Source organism: Lissotriton vulgaris, chromosome 7 (genome assembly GCF_964263255.1).
Source record: "Lissotriton vulgaris chromosome 7, aLisVul1.2, whole genome shotgun sequence".
Classification (NCBI taxonomy): domain Eukaryota; kingdom Metazoa; phylum Chordata; class Amphibia; order Caudata; family Salamandridae; genus Lissotriton; species Lissotriton vulgaris.
The window spans coordinates 50,248,406-50,266,026 of record NC_141695.1 but is presented as its reverse complement, the minus strand read 5'-3'; the positions used below and the strand labels follow the sequence as shown (position 1 = coordinate 50,266,026).

The window sequence follows — 17,621 nt, the reverse complement described above, 5'->3', positions numbered from 1 at the left end:
AGGACATGGGAGGGGCGCAACCATGCCAGATATGAAGCAGTCTTCCCCACAATTATACCAATGGTCCATCTGCATACATATCGGGTGGGCAGACCATTATCTTCACAGTAACAATACTATGTTGCTGTTTCAATGGAGTATCCTTACCACTATAGATATAAATATGGTACAATTTTTTTTAAAGTTAATCCACCATTTACACAGGATAGTTTTAGCACCTCCAGAAATTCTACATTCAAAGCACAAATATGTATTACAGTATGTTAATATTATAACCAAGACTACTGAAGGTGAGCCATAGAGCCACGTCAATGCACCAACTGCTTTATGGTCCACTCACACGCCATTCACCCACCATACACAAGTATCGCCATGCAAAATCCAACATATCAGGGCACTCACATCAACATACCACCTCCATTACTGGACCCATCTCATTCATACACGACAGGACAGAAATCCCCATTCGAGACAGCCTATCACGCAGTCATCAACACATTTGCACACAAAAACACCACAATCAAACCTCCATAAGCAAGTATGTGCAGACATGTTGACCTTTGGTGCATCCACAACCTTCACAAATGAATAAACAATTTGACTACATTTTTGCCACCTGTTAAATACCTGCCTCCATCAATAACATTACCAAACACATGCATTGTGAACCTTTACCAATGGCTCTCATGAAAGCCACATTAGGCACAGGAAGACATGTCTGAAATGCGTCTTTAGCACACTCATTTTTGTAAATTCAACTCCTTCCGGTTTGTTGATGGAAGTTGGGTGTGACAGAGAATGTCTTATGAGTCCTACGTTCTTCAGACTGAGTGAGTATAACTATCTCTAAAACTAAGGCAAACATTCTGGGGAATGCTGCCAATGTTCCCTACAGAGTACATCATAAACTACAAAGAATGTAGTTTTGGACGCACAGGGTAGTCAGTGAGAATGTAGCATGATTGTGTGCAGTGCTATGTGTGTAATGCACTTGTAAAACATCAAACTGATCATCTACCAAGTTCTGATGGGGGATGAACATGGCAAGCTGGACAAATGTTTTCCCTACACGTGTAGTGTTGTGTGAGGAGTTCTCTGTAATGTTATGAATATTTCGGTAAAACACGCTATCTCCTGGGAGGGTATCCTGTCACTAACGCAGGAGCAGTAATTAAGGGCTGATCCATGGATTAACCTAGTAGAAGAGCCAAGCACTCAGTTTTGTGTGGAATACAATTATTTTAGAGACTATGCATATGTGTCCAGGCAGATCATTCTGCCTTTTTAGAACAAATTAGGAGAAGTGATATCTCTTTGTTCTAGTGTTGCGTATGCATGAAATTTGTGTGAGTACGAGTCCAGCAGAGCAAAAGTGTCTGAAATGTTTCTAAAATCTGAAGAGGTTTTGAGGTATGCTGGGCCAGTGCTGTGTAAGGCTTTGAATGTGTGTGTCAGGAGATTAAAAAGAGCTGTGGATGGTGAGTAAGTTAAGCTGTGTGAGGTACCTGGTGCATGTGTGTTGGGATGTTGAGGCTGCCTGCTGCATTCTGTATTTTTTGGAGTAAGCTGCTTAGTTGAGTGAGGGACTAATTTAGTCTCAGGGTCAGTGCAGTGCCAATGGGTTTGAGTGCGTAGGTGAAGATGAAATGATGAATTTGATCTCTAATACTTTTAGTATCTGTTTTCTACATATGTTTATATCCCTGTGAAAGCATAACTAGTCTAATCTTTTCCTACCCGATCATGTCTCTGTCCCCATGAAAATACTAACTAATCCTGTAAACTTGTCAAGTCAACCTGAACTAAATCCTTCTGTCACTAGCTTCCAGAAGTTCAAGAAAACGTGTCCTTCATGTGGCTCAGCACAGTCAAAGTGCTAAATTCAACTCATTCTAGTTTATTGATGAAAGCTGGAGGTGTCAAAAAATGCCTTCCAAGGCATACAGTCCTCACATTAAGTGAAATATCTACCTTTGAAATTAAGGAAACATCTGGGGCAATATTGCCTACAGTAATAAGACAAACAATGGTTCTGTGGGACTCATTCACTGACACTTTTACATTTGCTTTAGAAGTGTGAAGATACTAATTGAGTTTAAAAGTAGAAGTGTTTTTGAATGATTCCCACTGGACATGTGTAGGACACTTTACACTTACTCTGGTTCTTGTGGTAAATCAAGGTTGTGATTATGTTGTATACATAGGTTCCCTACAAACTCTTCAAAACTAGTCAAGAATTTATGTTTTTGACACACAAGGTACTCCATGACAAAGAGGCTTATGTTACGTCCACCAATAGGTTTAGGGAACAGAACACCTCCATGTTCTGATGGTGGATAAAGGTATTGAAAAGGCAATAGAAGAAGTGTAGAGAAAATAATTCAATGGCTACTTGCATAGTGAGGTAGTGAACCATGGAAGGTAGGTATCCATACACAGCCACTGACATGTTTACCTTACCACGGCTCCAATTCAGTCAGTTTCCCAATACTTCACTTTTGCATGGTACAATATAAAGCAAGTAGGGAAACACAGGGCTTATCAAGATGTACACAGGGCACAGTAAACACAACTCTCCTGCCTCTTTCCTTGCTGAGAACATACTCTACAATGATGACATAGTTGAGTCTTTATTAGCTGTTAAAGGAATGGAGTTGCCAAAGTGTCGATCCTGCAGCCATGCCACATCCACAGAGCATATGAAGTTGAGGCTGCTGCCTCTGCTCAGTACACCTCAATGGCTGGGAGAAATGCTCTATTAAATGTTGTTTTATGTTTCCTGGTGATTACCACTGACCTATGGGACAAGAGAGTGTTTCTTTTATGTAACTGTAGGTTCCAAGTGAGATTTCATTGATAGTTTGAATCTCAGGTAGTTGAATCTCTTTACCTTTACCAAGCACGGGATCATAAAGCTGAATATCTGGACCATCTTCTGATCTTCTCCCTTAAGCCGGACTGAAAGTGTGATAGGACATTCTGATCAGACATCCACTCCAGAATCCTAATTATGACTTGGCAACAAAAGATCTTCTAGGTGCAAACTATACAACTAATGGGCCTATAATTTGCAGGGATGTCTTTCAGTCCTTTTTTCTTTTGGATAAGAATTATTATTGTACTTTGCAATGTTTCTTTTTCCATCCCATGAACAAAGACATTTGTGACCATGTTCAAGTAAGGGAGCCAGATGTTGGGCTGTGAGTGTATTAAATCCACGGGGATACTGTCTGGGCCCAGAGCTTTCTCTTCATGTGAAGGAGGGCATCTCTAATTTCATCCATGGTAAATGATAATGGGTGATCCTTCTTGGGCTTTGAGTAACATGGACCCAAGAAAATGAACATTGTTGAACCTTTACTTGAAGTGGGGCATAGACAACCATTTAAACCCTTGCTGGATATAGTTTTAAAGCATTCAACCCAGAATTCTGCTGAGACAAACACTTCAGGGGTAGAGCTACCACAGCCATAATCATCATAACCTGATTATTTTAAGGATCTTAAAAAGTACATTGAAAAAGAAGCAAGTTAAAAAGCCATAAAACATAAGAGCCATTCAGAAATAGCATCTCTTTCATATATGCAGTTAAAAATGCAATAAACATTATTATACATTTTGAGCATTTGATCCATAGAGCTAAAAAAATGTATCTAAGCCAAAGACTATTCCTCTATGGGTGCCTGTAGAGAGAATTCTCAGAACATTGAGGTAGTGTGCTAGGCACGAAAAGCCTACACAAGGGGATTATTCACTTTCTCCTCAAGGTCTTATAAAGGGGGCAGTAGAATAAAAGATGGACTAGGGATTTGGGGCTTGCTTTACAAGCTGGACATTCATCATCAGAGGAATTATTAGTGCACCACTTATTACAAAATAGTTTAGTTATGATGGGACTTATATCTGAATTGGCGGAATAGTTTACGTGCGAGGGGAGCAACAATTTGATTGTTTCCTCAAGCAATGGAAAAGGTTTAAAGTTCATAATCTCCTGGGTCAGAGTGCCCACCGGATTTGTCACATCTTTCACCAGGATGGACTTCCAATAGAGGGTTTTGACCCTTCACTTCAGAATTGAAAGCAACTCCTCAGAACTTGACCAATAAACCTCCATCCCTAATTTCCTCAACGTATCTCTCAGAGAACTAATGCAGGGGATTGTAATAATCTTGGGCTGTGTCAGAAGGTCCCTAATCACCACTCTGTAGGGGGCACACTCCTCAATTGTCCATCGGCGATGCCAGAACATTAAATGCTTTTAAACCAGTGGGCCAATTTTCTTAAGGCCAGATCCAGGTAAATTGCAGTCATGGGCGTAATGGCTGGTAGATTAAAAAGTGATCTTACAAAGCAATGCTCTATAACAGTAAGATAATCAGTGTTCCCGCTACCCCACAGTTCTTCTCCATATAAAATAGCGACTAAGGCTTTTATGTTATATATTTCTAATCCTGGGGCCACTTTCCTAGACACCGTGTTTTCAGGAATCTTGCTTATGTGGGCGGTTTGCTGCATTAGGGACAACTGTGTTTTCTCAATATGGGGTGCCCAGCATAGGTTTAGAGTTAAACAGATCCACAAATAGTAAAAAACAGAGACTAGTTCTAGTGCACAGTTCCTTACACGCATATATATCTTAGAGGGCTTCGAAATCCCTTTGGAAAAGAAAATATATTTTGTTTTTGCCTCATTGAATTCCAGGCCACGCTCATCACAGAAGAGTTAAAAATCGTTTAGTAGCTGTTGGCGACCTTGTAGGGACTTTGATACTAGTAGCGTATCATCAGCGAGGAGCAGTGCTTGCATTCTTCTCTCCCCGACTTTTGGGGCTTCGCACCTATCCCTATCGAGGAAGCCTACTACCCCATTGATAAAAAACAACTCTAGGGTGGGCGCTAAAACCCATACCTGTCTCTCTCCATGATTTATCATAACCGTTGCCCACCACAACCAACCTCCAAATGGTTCTGTAGTTCTCTTTCCCCATGACTTCTAGCACATGTGACCATTGAGAGTCCTCCCAATATTTTTTAGCTTTAACAAACAATGTTTGAACGTCCACCTTGCCAAGATTACTTCCAATTTGGAGACTACTTTGATAGCGTTCATCACATTTCCCTCTGCATATCTGCAAGCAAGTGAGAACCAAGGGTGAGACGTAGATCTGGTTTGAAGCTTCCTAATCTGCTTAGTAAATAGGAGTTGTAAAGTTCCAAATAATTTCTAATTTTTGGTGATAAGGCTGGTCGCACTCCCCATAGGGTGCATAGTTAGGCCAACAGAATCAAATTTATTGACTAGTGCTTTATAAATGTCAGAATACATTTTCAATGATATTGGTCCACTTTACAACCCTACGATTATTTGTCAATTTCAAAGAAATTACTATGGGAACAATAGTATCTACCGGTGCCTTCCCAAGCGACAGGCACATTTCCACTGCTGTCTATAATATTGACTACTATCATATCTGCTATAAGTGACCAGAGACTTAAATCTAGTAATATGTAGGCTATTAAGTTGGTTGGTTGTGACAGTCTGGCTTGTTTTGTAGCCCCTGTCTGGAACCTCGCTGCTTTTGTCACATTAGGTTCCGGGGGGACCTACTTTGAGCTCTGCCTGTCTACTTAAAACCGCGCCCTCTCTAGCTGCTCTCACTTTCGCCCTGCCTTCGTTTTGTGCTCTTCTGTCTTCCAAAGCCCCTCTTTGTCTCGTGCGGTTTCCCCTCTGCACGGTTTCCTGGGAGGACTGCTTTGGTGTGGAGTTGGTCTACCAAGGCCCCTTGCATTTCATGTGATTTGAGGTCATCAGAAACTATTTTGAGTCCGCCTTCTTGATTATTAATTTCTCGCCTATCTACCCCCCCCCCCCATACTTTGTCTTTGGGATGGTGCCTGCTGTGAATTTCGTGGATCTGTTTTATTAGGGAGGTATTTCTTCACCAGTCCTACCTTCTTTTGTCCACTTGTAATTGTAAGTACATTTGTTTAGTGCTGTATGTTGCTTACAGGGTGCCGAAGGACATTATCAGATGAGTAGTATGCTACATTGTATAGGGGTGCTTGGTGTCATCAATGTGGTACTTCTAAACATAACTGTGTGTCAATCCTATTGTTGGCATGTGTGATTACATAGGTGCTCTTATCCTGTTTTGCAGAGCTTAAGAGTAATGAAGGGAATATGAGAGAGAGAGAGAGGGAGAAAGAGAGAGTGAGAGAGAGAGTGAGAGAAAAAGAGAGAGTGAGAAAAAGAGAGAGAGAGAGAAAGAGAGAGAGAGAGAGAGAGAGAGAGAGAGAGAGAGAGAGAGAGAGAGAGAGAGTGAAAACTTGCAGGTTTAGTTGGTTGAAGTTACTCTGTAGGTCCCATATATATTTTGTGCGACTGTGACCATCAACCCACTACTTGTAATGTCCACTTGTGGCTATGTTACTGTGACGGGGTGCTGGGTGAACCCCGTAATGATCTGGAGTGGTGGTCCGCCGCTCCCCTCTCACCTTGCACATTGTCCCCACAGCTACCCGAGACCGAGTGGAGCGAGAAGAAAGACGAATACTGGACCCCTCCTGAAATGGGACCCGGCTCCTTTAATTGGAACGAGCCGAGTACGTCAGCCACGCCCCTTCTCTACGGAGCAACGTCAAAAAGCGGAAGCACTGTTTCCTCGGCGGACGGCGTTTCCCTCGAGGAGGACTGTTTGCGGACCGGACGGAGCAACGCGAGTGAGACCGGGAAGGAGGACGAGCTACAGACGTGCCCCGCTGTGGTCGACAAGCCAGGAGGCCAACGTTCCGGCGCTTCGCCCTGCCACGGTCCCGAGGGAGGAACGTGGCTTGACAAGGTACGGGGCCGGGTAGCAGGGTGGGTTGGACGTGGTAGCGTCCATACTGAATAGTTACCGCCTCGGAGAGTACCTTGTATCCCTTGTGCCCTTACCCTCACGAGCACTACGAGCACTGCGCCACGTTAGAGGATTCACTTGCACTTGACTTCCTTCACCCCCCTTCCTTAAAAGCTGTACATATTGGACGTCCCAGTAACCTTAGTCTTCTTGCCTGTCTTTTTGCTTTTGGGCGCCGGTGGACCTGTCGTGCAACGCCTTTCTGCAACGGGGAGAAGAAACCAGTCCGAAGCCCCATTGGTCCTTTGGTGTAAACGACGGATGTGTCCCAAACCCCACCTTTATTTGGCTGAACTCTTTGAAAGACTGATTTCCCATACCGGATTGCTACTTCTGTTATGCAGAAGAAGACTTACATCCCAATAAAACCTTCTTTAAAGTCCTTACTCAAAGCCCCTACGTTTGTCTTTACTCCTAACTCTGACAGAATAGAAGGGCTGGAACAACAAGAGGAACCCCCCCTGGGACAACTGGTGTCAGAAGTGGGATCAGAAACATCATCCATCTGCCAAAAAGAGATGGAAGCCCTCATAGATCATATCATTAAAGGCCAAGAGAAGCTCGAGTGGGCAGTACAGCAACAGATCCAATGTGCGCAAGCAGACAGGGAATTAATTAAGTCCACAGTATCCGCCCAACTCGAAGGCCTTAAGACAATACCGCCTCCTACCCAAATCATATCAGGGGAAGTGCGTCAGATCACCCCTCATCATAGCGGAGTGGCTCTACAAAAATACATACCAGGAGAGGATCCCGATGCTTTTCTACTCAATTTTGAGAGGGTGGCCCGGGCTATGGGATGGCCTGAAGAGAAGTGGCCGTTTTTCCTTGCTCCTCTTCTCACGGGGGAGGCCCAATCCGCTTATCAGGCCGCAAATCCCTTGGGGAATACAGCCTACACAACCATTAAAGAAGTCATTCTTGACCATTTGGGTTTAGACCAAGAGGCATACCGAGTAAAATTCCGTAAAGAGAGAGGAGCACCTGGAGAGAATCCAAAGACCCTTTTCTTTAGACTGAGAATGGCCGCCAACAAGTGGCTAAGACCGGAGATGTGTACGAAGGAAGAAATCCTAAACAAGATATACCTGGAGCAGTTTATGGAGGCTCTGCCTTATGCCACACAACGATGGTTACGTCAACATGCTGATCTGGACGTAAACCGAGCAATTGAAATGGCGTCACACTTCTCCAGAGCACAACCTCGGACTGTAGTTTGGGATACTGACAAAACAGAAAAGTCTCAAAAACTGATGGTACCGTCAAAACCTGACAAGAAACCCCCAGTAAAGACCGAAGCAGTTCGGTCCCATCCTGCTGGAATGATCTCCCCCTTGAACAGAGGGCCCCAGTGTTTTGAATGTGGAGAGTGGGGCCACATCGCCAGGATGTACCCACGGAAAAAACCTCCAGAAGAACCCATGGAAGTGGGCTATCTACCAAGGACCGTGATGTATTCAGCGGAGCTTGGTAGCGCCTTTTATGTGAGTATGAAGGTGAACGGTCTCCTAGTGAAAGCTCTCTTAGACTCCGGGTGCCGACAGTCGGTCGTCCAGGACCGCTTTGTTAAACCGGAACAAATCTCTACCCCAGCCACAGTGTATATACGCTGCGTCCATGGCGACGTGAAACCCTACCCTGTAGCTGAATTAACTCTGTACTTGCCCCAAAGAGATCCCTGTAAGGTCCGGGTGGGGGTGGTGGACTCTCTACCCGAGGACATGATACTTGGTACCGATAACCCTGAATTCCTCTCCCTTTTTAAAGAAACCTTAAACACGAATCAATCTCCAAAAAACGTTAGTCTCTCTCCCGACCCCTGGGTTGCGGACAAAAGCTTCCGCTTTGCACAGGCTGAAGACCGAACCTTGTATAATGCCTGGGAATCCGCTCACGCTAATGAAGGAAACTAGAACCAGCCATTTCCCAGATTCTTGATAAAAAAAGAATTGCTGTATCGACAAGCTCAGAATGAGGGGGATCTACAGTTGCTAGTACCGACGTCCTTTAGAGAACAGGTGTTGTTCTTTGCCCATGCCCATCTAACAGCCGGTCACACAGGCAAGGAAAAAACCACTGATGTCATCCTCCGTCATTTATTTTGGCCCGGCATTTATAAGGACGTACAGGATTACTGTGCAAAGTGTGAGATATGTCAAAGGAGGAACACGCAACGACCAACGGCCGCCCCCCTCCAGAGGATGCCCATCATAGGAACGCCGTTCGAAAGAGTGGGCATGGACCTTATCGGTCCTCTGCCGAAAACTCCCCGAGGGCATCTCTATGCTTTGGTGGTGGTAGATTATGCCACCAGGTTTGTGGTAGCATTTCCACTACGTACCACTACGACGTCAGCCATTGCAGAGAAGTTTGTAGAACTGTTTTCCCGGGTGGGTTTTCCAAAAGAGGTCCTCACAGACCAGGGGACCCCCTTTACGTCGAAGTTAATGAAGGAGGTGTGCCAGCTCTTAAAAGTAAAACACCTGAAAACATCGGTTTACAACCCCCAGACGGATGGCCTCGTAGAAAGATACAATCAGACCCTTAAAGTAACCCTAAAAAAAATGCTGTCTGCAGAAGGTCCATCCTGGGACAGGCTACTACCCTTAGCCCTTTTTGTGATCAGGTCCCAAAAACAGAGCAGTCTAGGCTGCTCGTCGTTTGAATTGCTGTATGGTCGGGTTCCCCGGTCGCTGTTAGAAATGACTAAAGAACTATGGGAAACAGAGGAAGAGTTGGAGAAGAAAGGAATGTTGGAGTATACCACACAACTAAGAAACAAACTGGGTAAATTGAGGGAGTTGGCTCATTCCTCCCTCGACCGGCAACAAGAGCGAATCAAAGCGAACTATGACAAGGGGAAGAAGCTCCGCAAAATAGCGGTAGGAAAATGGGCTCTGGTACTTCTTCCATCAATAAGTAACAGTTCCAAAAATGAATGGAAAGGACCCTATCAAGTGATTGAAGCCATTGGACAAACCACCTACAGGTTGCAGATATCTCCGAAGAAAACACAAACATACCATATCAACCTACTCAAGGAGTGGTTGGGGGCTCCGCCTCAAGACAGCCATGTGGTCGTACCCGCAGACCCGGTACCGTCCTCATTACCACAGTTGGTTGTGAATAACGAGCTATCCCAAAGACAGAAAGAAGAGCTACAGGAAATGTTGACCCCCTTTTCAGACGTATTTTCGGATACTCCTGGAAGAACCACTCTAGTGGAACATAAGATCGAAACATTACCAGGGAAGATAGTGAAGCAACGGCCCTATAGAATTCCAGCCGCTCGCCGAGAAGCCGTTCGGAAGGAAGTTTCTGAAATGCTCCACTTGGGGGTAATAAGACCATCCCAGAGTCCTTGGTCTTCTCCGATCGTTATGATCCCCAAACCGGATGGCTCGAAGAGATTCTGCATGGATTTCAGGGCCCTAAACTCGGTGTCCCACTTCGACACTTACCCGATACCCAGGGTGGATGAGTTGGTGGAGAAGATAGGAGACACCCGTTATATCACTACTATTGACCTCACGAAGGGGTATTGGCAGGTGCCTCTTCGTGAGGAAGATCGGAAGAAGACCGCCTTTGTGACAGATGAAGGATCATTTGAATTTACAGTTCTCCCCTTTGGCCTACATGGAGCACCAGCGACGTTTCAACGTCTCATGAACCAAGTACTGCGGCCATATACCAGTTTCAGCTCAGCGTACCTAGATGACATTGTCATATACAGCACTAGTTGGCACGAACACTTGAGACACTTGCAGACTATACTGTCAGCATTACGGGGAGCAGGATTGCATATTAATGCAAAAAAATCAAGGGCAGCCTTCACCAAAGTTAACTACCTAGGATACGTTCTGGGAGACGGGGCCATCGCTCCTCAAACTGAGAAAATCAGGGCAATAGAGAGGGTGCCTTTCCCAGCAACAAAAAGAGACCTGAGGGCGTTCCTAGGATTGGTGGGTTACTACCGTAGGTTCATTCCTAACTTTGCAGAGACCGCGGCTCCCCTAACGGATCTCCTGCGGAAAGAAGTCACAAACAGGAAGTTCACGCAGCCATCCCAGGAGGCTCTGAATGCCTTCCATTCCCTAAAAACCTCATTGACTACTACCCCAGTCCTACTGTCTCCTGACTATACAAAACCCTTCATTCTAGCGACAGACGCATCAAATGTGGGAATAGGAGCAGTCTTGTCTCAGTTGGGTGAGGATGGGATTGAACACCCGATACTATATGTGAGCCGGAAATTGTTTCCTCGGGAGTGCAACTATTCCACTATCGAGAAGGAGGCATTGGCCATCAAGTGGGCAGTAGACAAGTTAAAGTACTATTTAGAGGGAGCCCATTTTTTTCTGCATACTGACCATGCCCCTTTGAGGTGGATCCACCAGAACAGTAGCCAGAACTCTAGAGTGTTGCGGTGGTTTCTGTCCCTCCAGCCCTACTCATTCACTGTACAGCATCGCAAGGGCAAAGACAATGGGAACGCAGACTTTTTGTCCAGGGTCTTTCCTCTCCCCGATCGGGAGATGCCAGGGGGGGAGATATGTGACGGGGTGCTGGGTGAACCCCGTAATGATCTGGAGTGGTGGTCCGCCGCTCCCCTCTCACCTTGCACATTGTCCCCACAGCTACCCGAGACCGAGTGGAGCGAGAAGAAAGACGAATACTGGACCCCTCCTGAAATGGGACCCGGCTCCTTTAATTGGAACGAGCCGAGTACGTCAGCCACGCCCCTTCTCTACGGAGCAACGTCAAAAAGCGGAAGCACTGTTTCCTCGGCGGACGGCGTTTCCCTCGAGGAGGACTGTTTGCGGACCGGACGGAGCAACGCGAGTGAGACCGGGAAGGAGGACGAGCTACAGACGTGCCCCGCTGTGGTCAACAAGCCAGGAGGCCAACGTTCCGGCGCTTCGCCCTGCCACGGTCCCGAGGGAGGAACGTGGCTTGACAAGGTACGGGGCCGGGTAACAGGGTTGGTTGGACGTGGTAGCGTCCATACTGAATAGTTACTGCCTCGGAGAGTACCTTGTATCCCTTGTGCCCTTACCCTCACGAGCACTACGAGCACTGCGCCACGTTAGAGGATTCACTTGCACTTGACTTCCTTCACCCCCCTTCCTTAAAAGCTGTACATATTGGACGTCCCAGTAACCTTAGTCTTCTTGCCTGTCTTTTTGCTTTTGGGTGCCGGTGGACCTGTCGTGCAACGCCTTTCTGCAACGGGGAGAAGAAACCAGTCCGAAGCCCCATTGGTCCTTTGGTGTAAACGACGGATGTGTCCCAAACCCCACCTTTATTTGGCTGAACTCTTTGAAAGACTGATTTCCCATACCGGATTGCTACTTCTGTTATGCAGAAGAAGACTTACATCCCAATAAAACCTTCTTTAAAGTCCTTACTCAAAGCCCCTACGTTTGTCTTTACTCCTAACTCTAACAGAATAGAAGGGCTGGAACAACAAGAGGAACCCCCCCTGGGACAGTTACCTTGGAGGTCTGCCTCCTGTATTGTATGTGGGGCCTCTTGCCTAGCACTCATGTGATGTCATGGTGTCGTCTGTGTTTTAGTGAATGACTGTCTTCTGAGATGCTTCTATTGCTATGTCTGTACTTTGCGCTCTTCCGCTGTGGTTATTTATGTGTTTGGAAGAAAGCCTTTGAATTCTTTTTTTCGAGGAACCTCCTATATGCCATCCTAGTTTGTTCCTGTTTTGGAAGATGCCTAGAGTTGCTTATTGGTGGGTTTATCCATATTTATTATATTACTCTAGATTTTGCTGGTTGCATTAGGCAGCTGCAGTGGAAGTATTGACTCTTTCCAAAAGATTCACATTAGGGGATGATTCACAAAACATTTGCAGTCACATCCCAGAAACGTGAACGTTTATTGTTGCAAATCCCATCTCTGGATGCAGGTCAGGCAGTGCTGAGGCTTCAGATTGTGTGCAGAAAATCTTCAGGTTTGATAGACTTTTGCTCTATAATGCATCTTGTACAGGTGAGGAAAATGGATGCTTCCAGAGCAAAAGTACTTGAGAATATGGGGAAAGCCCATCTCGCCCTTCCGACTTCCCCACAACGTGCACCAACCGCTCTGGCAAACCCAGGTCTGCCCTGCTCCCCGCATCCTTCCTGCTTTGCTGTTTGCTGCAAGATCCTCTCAGTACCAGCAGAGTTCCATCGGGGGTTATCATCAACACACTTCTCGAGATTCAGAGTCAAATCATGTGGAAGGACTTTAAGCCAATACCTCACTACAAAACTTTTTTCCCAAAAGAAAGCCCATCAACTAAAAATAAAAACTAACATGCCCTCAAACGATCAGATGCATGTCAGAACTCCCAAATCCACACACAGACTCGCCCTCAGCTCACCTGAAGCAATCTGGTATTGATGCATCCAACAAAAAACAGAGCTTTCTACAGAGCAATCGAGGACTGTTGCATTACTCCTCTTTTCGGCCATTGAGTGCAACAGACAAGCACTTCACAAGGACGGTAAACAAGGCTTTAACATTTACAGATCAAAGAAGACAATCCCCTATCCCTGCTTTACCAAGGAATAACCACAGGAGGACCATCTTCAAACCACTTCTAGATACAGGCGTCACTGACGTTTTCTGAAAACTGAAAGGCATCATGTTTGTGAATATCCTACACTCAAACATAGGGAATCCAGGATAAGCACATTATAGAACAAGCATTTGCAATGCAATAGGTCTCGCATGAATGCAAGTTTCAGCTATTGGCATTGTAAATGACAATGTATTTTATTTATCTGTTTTAAAAACCAATATAAAGGCATTGTCATTTACAATGTCAATAGCTCAAACTTGTTTCAACTTACCGACGGTTCACTCAATACCAGCGCAGGTCTCTGTGGTGCAGACAAGACGAGTCTCTGGTTCCACAAATTCAGCCCATCAGCTGGAGGCTTTTTATCCTCCTTTTCCTGTCACACCTCCAGGAACAGGTTGCACAATTGATCGGAACTCCAACCTCCTTCACACGGCTGCTGCCAAAATACTGCTGGGAAAAACTCCCTTCCTGATTATTATGCAATGGCTCAGTTTACAGGAAACGAAACTGAAGTGCGCAGCAGTGCACACCCATCAGTAAAAGTGAACATGGATTGCCTATTTGTTTTCGCACTTTTTCTTTTCTTTTCTTTTTTGGAATAATCCCTATTACTGCTTTTATGATGTGAAAGTATAATTGTGGAATTTCAGTGCTCGCTCTGTAGCCTTGAGTGACACTTGGCTCCATGTTACTGAATGTGTAATAACCCAGAGGTCATAACCTTTCATACCAGTTTCTTCAGACCGTGTTTATTCTTTCTAACCGTGCAAACAGTAATGCTTCGTGCTTTTGCTCTGCGGACATAGATAGGGGCAGCCTGGCCTGGTACCTCTGGTTCGAGGCCACAACACATGCAGTCTTAGTTGGGCACAAGACCCAGCATCCCAGCCTTCCATTGTAACAGGCTCTTTCAGAGGGCCTTCCAGCGTCCAATGAAAACACACCATCCTCAAAGGAAGGATGCAGCAGATAGAGCAGACATGGCCACAGGGACCCCTGGGTCACCCATCAAGGGTGAGGTATGCTGCTGCGGGACTGAAATCCTTCCAGGGATCGGGGTTTCTAAGAGCTGCACTGACATGTGGCTCTCTGTGCAGCAGCAAAACTAAGACTCTGACTACTTCTGTGGGATGGTCGATAATTACTGCTACATCACAATTGAGAGTGTTACTGCACCACAGGAATGTGACTCTTGGCTGAAGTAGAAGGGTGTCTCCTCTGCAGAAGACCTGACCCCAAACCCACTGATGCAGTGGGTTCGGGGGTCTCCCTGGTGATGCGCGTGATCTTGAGTCTCAATGCTGCAGCAAACTTGGGGAAGCTTTGTTGGGGAATCTTACTCCTTGAGAGAAATGTGCTGCACAATATACAATATGATGTAAATGTGCACCCAGTTTAAATATTCTTTGTTCCAAGGTGCTATGGCCCAGAAACCTCTCTTCTCTATCCTGATTAGCATGTTAGGTGCCCCCTTCCTGAGCTGAGGTGGGGTTGCTTACACAGCAGTTGTGGGTAAGGCAGTTTTATTGTTATTATGTTTCTTATCTTCACAGAACCACTATTGATATCACCTTGTGTAGCATTCCTATGAATGTTTATATGAATTCTTTTTTTTGGCTTTCTTCCTTATTATAAGTAATTTTTCCCTATGGAACAGACGGACTGAGAACAGTGGATGTTCGTGGATCCTTTTTGTTTAATCACTTGCACATGTAACGCAGCAGCATCATTATAGGTCCTGATGAAAGCCCTGCCCACAAGTGGGTTTTAAGGCAGAAACATGTTGACCATCCTTTCCCACCGTACCAATGCGGTTTAAATCCATACCAGTGGTGCACTGTTTTTTAATCCTGGCAGTGGGTGTATTGGAATAAAGAATACAGTTTTACATTCTCTAGCTAGTTTTAGTTTTCTCTTCATATGTGGATTTAGAATATCCTACTAACATTTAACCTCATGCGCGCAGGCCGTTTTCCCGCTGTGCGCTGAGTTTTAAAAAAAACCTGCGTTACATGACGAGCTCAGCTCGCCATGAGCGTACGACAGGCATAACTCATGACGAGCTCGCGTCGAAGGGGTTAAAACATCCCTGAGCTCCTCCCTCTCAGAGAGCGGGTTGTAGCCCTCAAAGGAACTAGGGGCTTCCTTTGTGAGGAGAATCCCATATGATGAAGCATGTTACCACTGGTTAGTGAGGGATTTCGTCCTGCAAAGGGAAGTGCCCACAGTTGTTGCTGTGGTGTATAGCCATTGGGTCTGTGTTGATATTTAAGTAATTATCCAGTAGTGGCTCGCCGCACACTTTCATCATGTATTTGAATAGACCCAAGGATTTCGTACTGTTTTGTGAGTAATTATTGGGGAGAAATCCTGTGTGGTCTTTAAAATGTCCCAAGGACCCTCCTGCTCTGAACTTTTTTGTTTGGTAGGTACCTACGTACCCCTATTAATAAACCACATTCCAACAGTAATTCACTGACATCAGTCCCACAGGAGCGGCAGCAGTGAAGCTTGGCAAACAGGCCCTTGAAGTATGCGAATAGGTGCTTGTACCCCAATTTTCTTATGTTTCATTGTGGCTACAAACAAACCTTGACTCTTTTTAGGCATTGAGGCAGCCCATGTGTACACTTTAGTTTTTTACTTTGTAAGTTGTTATAACGGATACAACTCTTGGTACTTCTCCTCAGACATTATATTTATCGATGCACCGCTGTCAATTATGAACCCATATTGAACACATAATTAGCCTTAAAGTGATCCGTGGACAATGTTTGAATGTTTTTGATTCTTTTTCATGTCAACTTTTCTTCACTTTGAACTTTTCCTCAAATTTGACTAGTCCCTCCTGTGCATGCCTTTTTTAAGGAAGCATCGGCATAGCAGTTACTATTGTCATTTTCACTGGAAACTGATGCTGGGGAACTCTTTGTTGATGAGTTAGATGATGATCAACTTCATTTGGTGTCAATTTGTCTCAGTCGATAGGACCTCTTGGCCTTGTGGGAGCGCGTCGAATGTTGCTGAGTTAGCATTCAGTCAGCCATTTTGTCTTACTTTTCTCTTTGCCTTGCCTGTTGTCATGAAATGGTTCTCTTTACCACAGCCAAACCATATTTGTCCGCAGGAATTTGGGTTCATCTGGAAATGGCGGTCCACATATGTAATACTTTTCTTTTTCTGAGGAGACATTGCCTTGTATCCTGTGGCCTTGTACTTTGGCTTACTCTTCAAGCTCATAACCGATGCACTTCGGAAGTCTCCGTCCCCTATGTCAGTCGCTTAATGATCAGTATTCTCTTCAGCATACGCAGCCTTGAGGACTTCTTCCAAGCTCAGAGTTTCCTGCAGCATTCATCCTTGAAAGTGATGGAAGCTTCCAGAATCTGCAGTAATCTACAAAACTCCTACCACCCAGCATTACCCCACAGGTATTGAAAAAACACTGCCCCACTTGTGTCGCTGGGTCTGGTGTCCAAAACGAAACAATTCAAACCTAGGTCAATGGAAATCACCTATTGAAGACTCCACTTGACCTTGGTTTGATTGAAAGTGGCTGTTCCGGCGGTTCCTGTCAAAGCCTGTTCATATTTGACACACTACTCCATCAAAATGAGGGATCCGTTCATGATTTCTTTTTATGTTAAAAAGCAAAGCACTGAAGCCAGAATTTCTTTTTGAAAAAGAAAAAAATGCCACTGTCACAATGGGAGTTATATCCCACAGGAAGTTGGAGCGTGGGCATTAGAACATTTTCGCTGCCCTATATCACCATGGTTTTCCAGGATGAAATGGGCAGCAAAAACTGATCTATATGTCTTCACATTTAAATTAGAAAGGGAGGCATAGAGGTCAGCCGCAGATGGCCTTTAGTGAGTCAGGACATGGGAGGGCGCAACCATGCCAGAGATGAAGCAGTCTTCCCCACAATTATACCAATGGTCCATCTGCATACATATCGGGTGGGCAGACCATTATCTTCACAGTAACGATACTATGTTGCTGTTGCAATGGAGTATCCTTACCACTATAGATATAAATATGGTACTCATTTTTTTAAAGTTAATCCACCATTTACACAGGATAGTTTTAGAACCTCCAGAAATTCTACATTCAAAGCACAAATACGTATTACAG

General features: G+C 45.1%; 1 protein-coding gene across 1 annotated transcript in view; it reads right to left on the bottom strand.

Annotated features, from left to right (window-relative positions):
• The window catches only part of LOC147700700 (ribonuclease-like), a 50,490-nt gene extending 36,601 nt beyond the window's left edge, over positions 1 to 13,889 (bottom strand). The window contains exon 1 of the mRNA XM_086929729.1: positions 13,753 to 13,889. The gene's annotated coding sequence lies outside the window, so the exon portion shown is untranslated. The remainder of the gene's footprint in view (positions 1 to 13,752) is intronic.
• Positions 13,890 to 17,621: the final 3,732 nt, after the last annotated feature.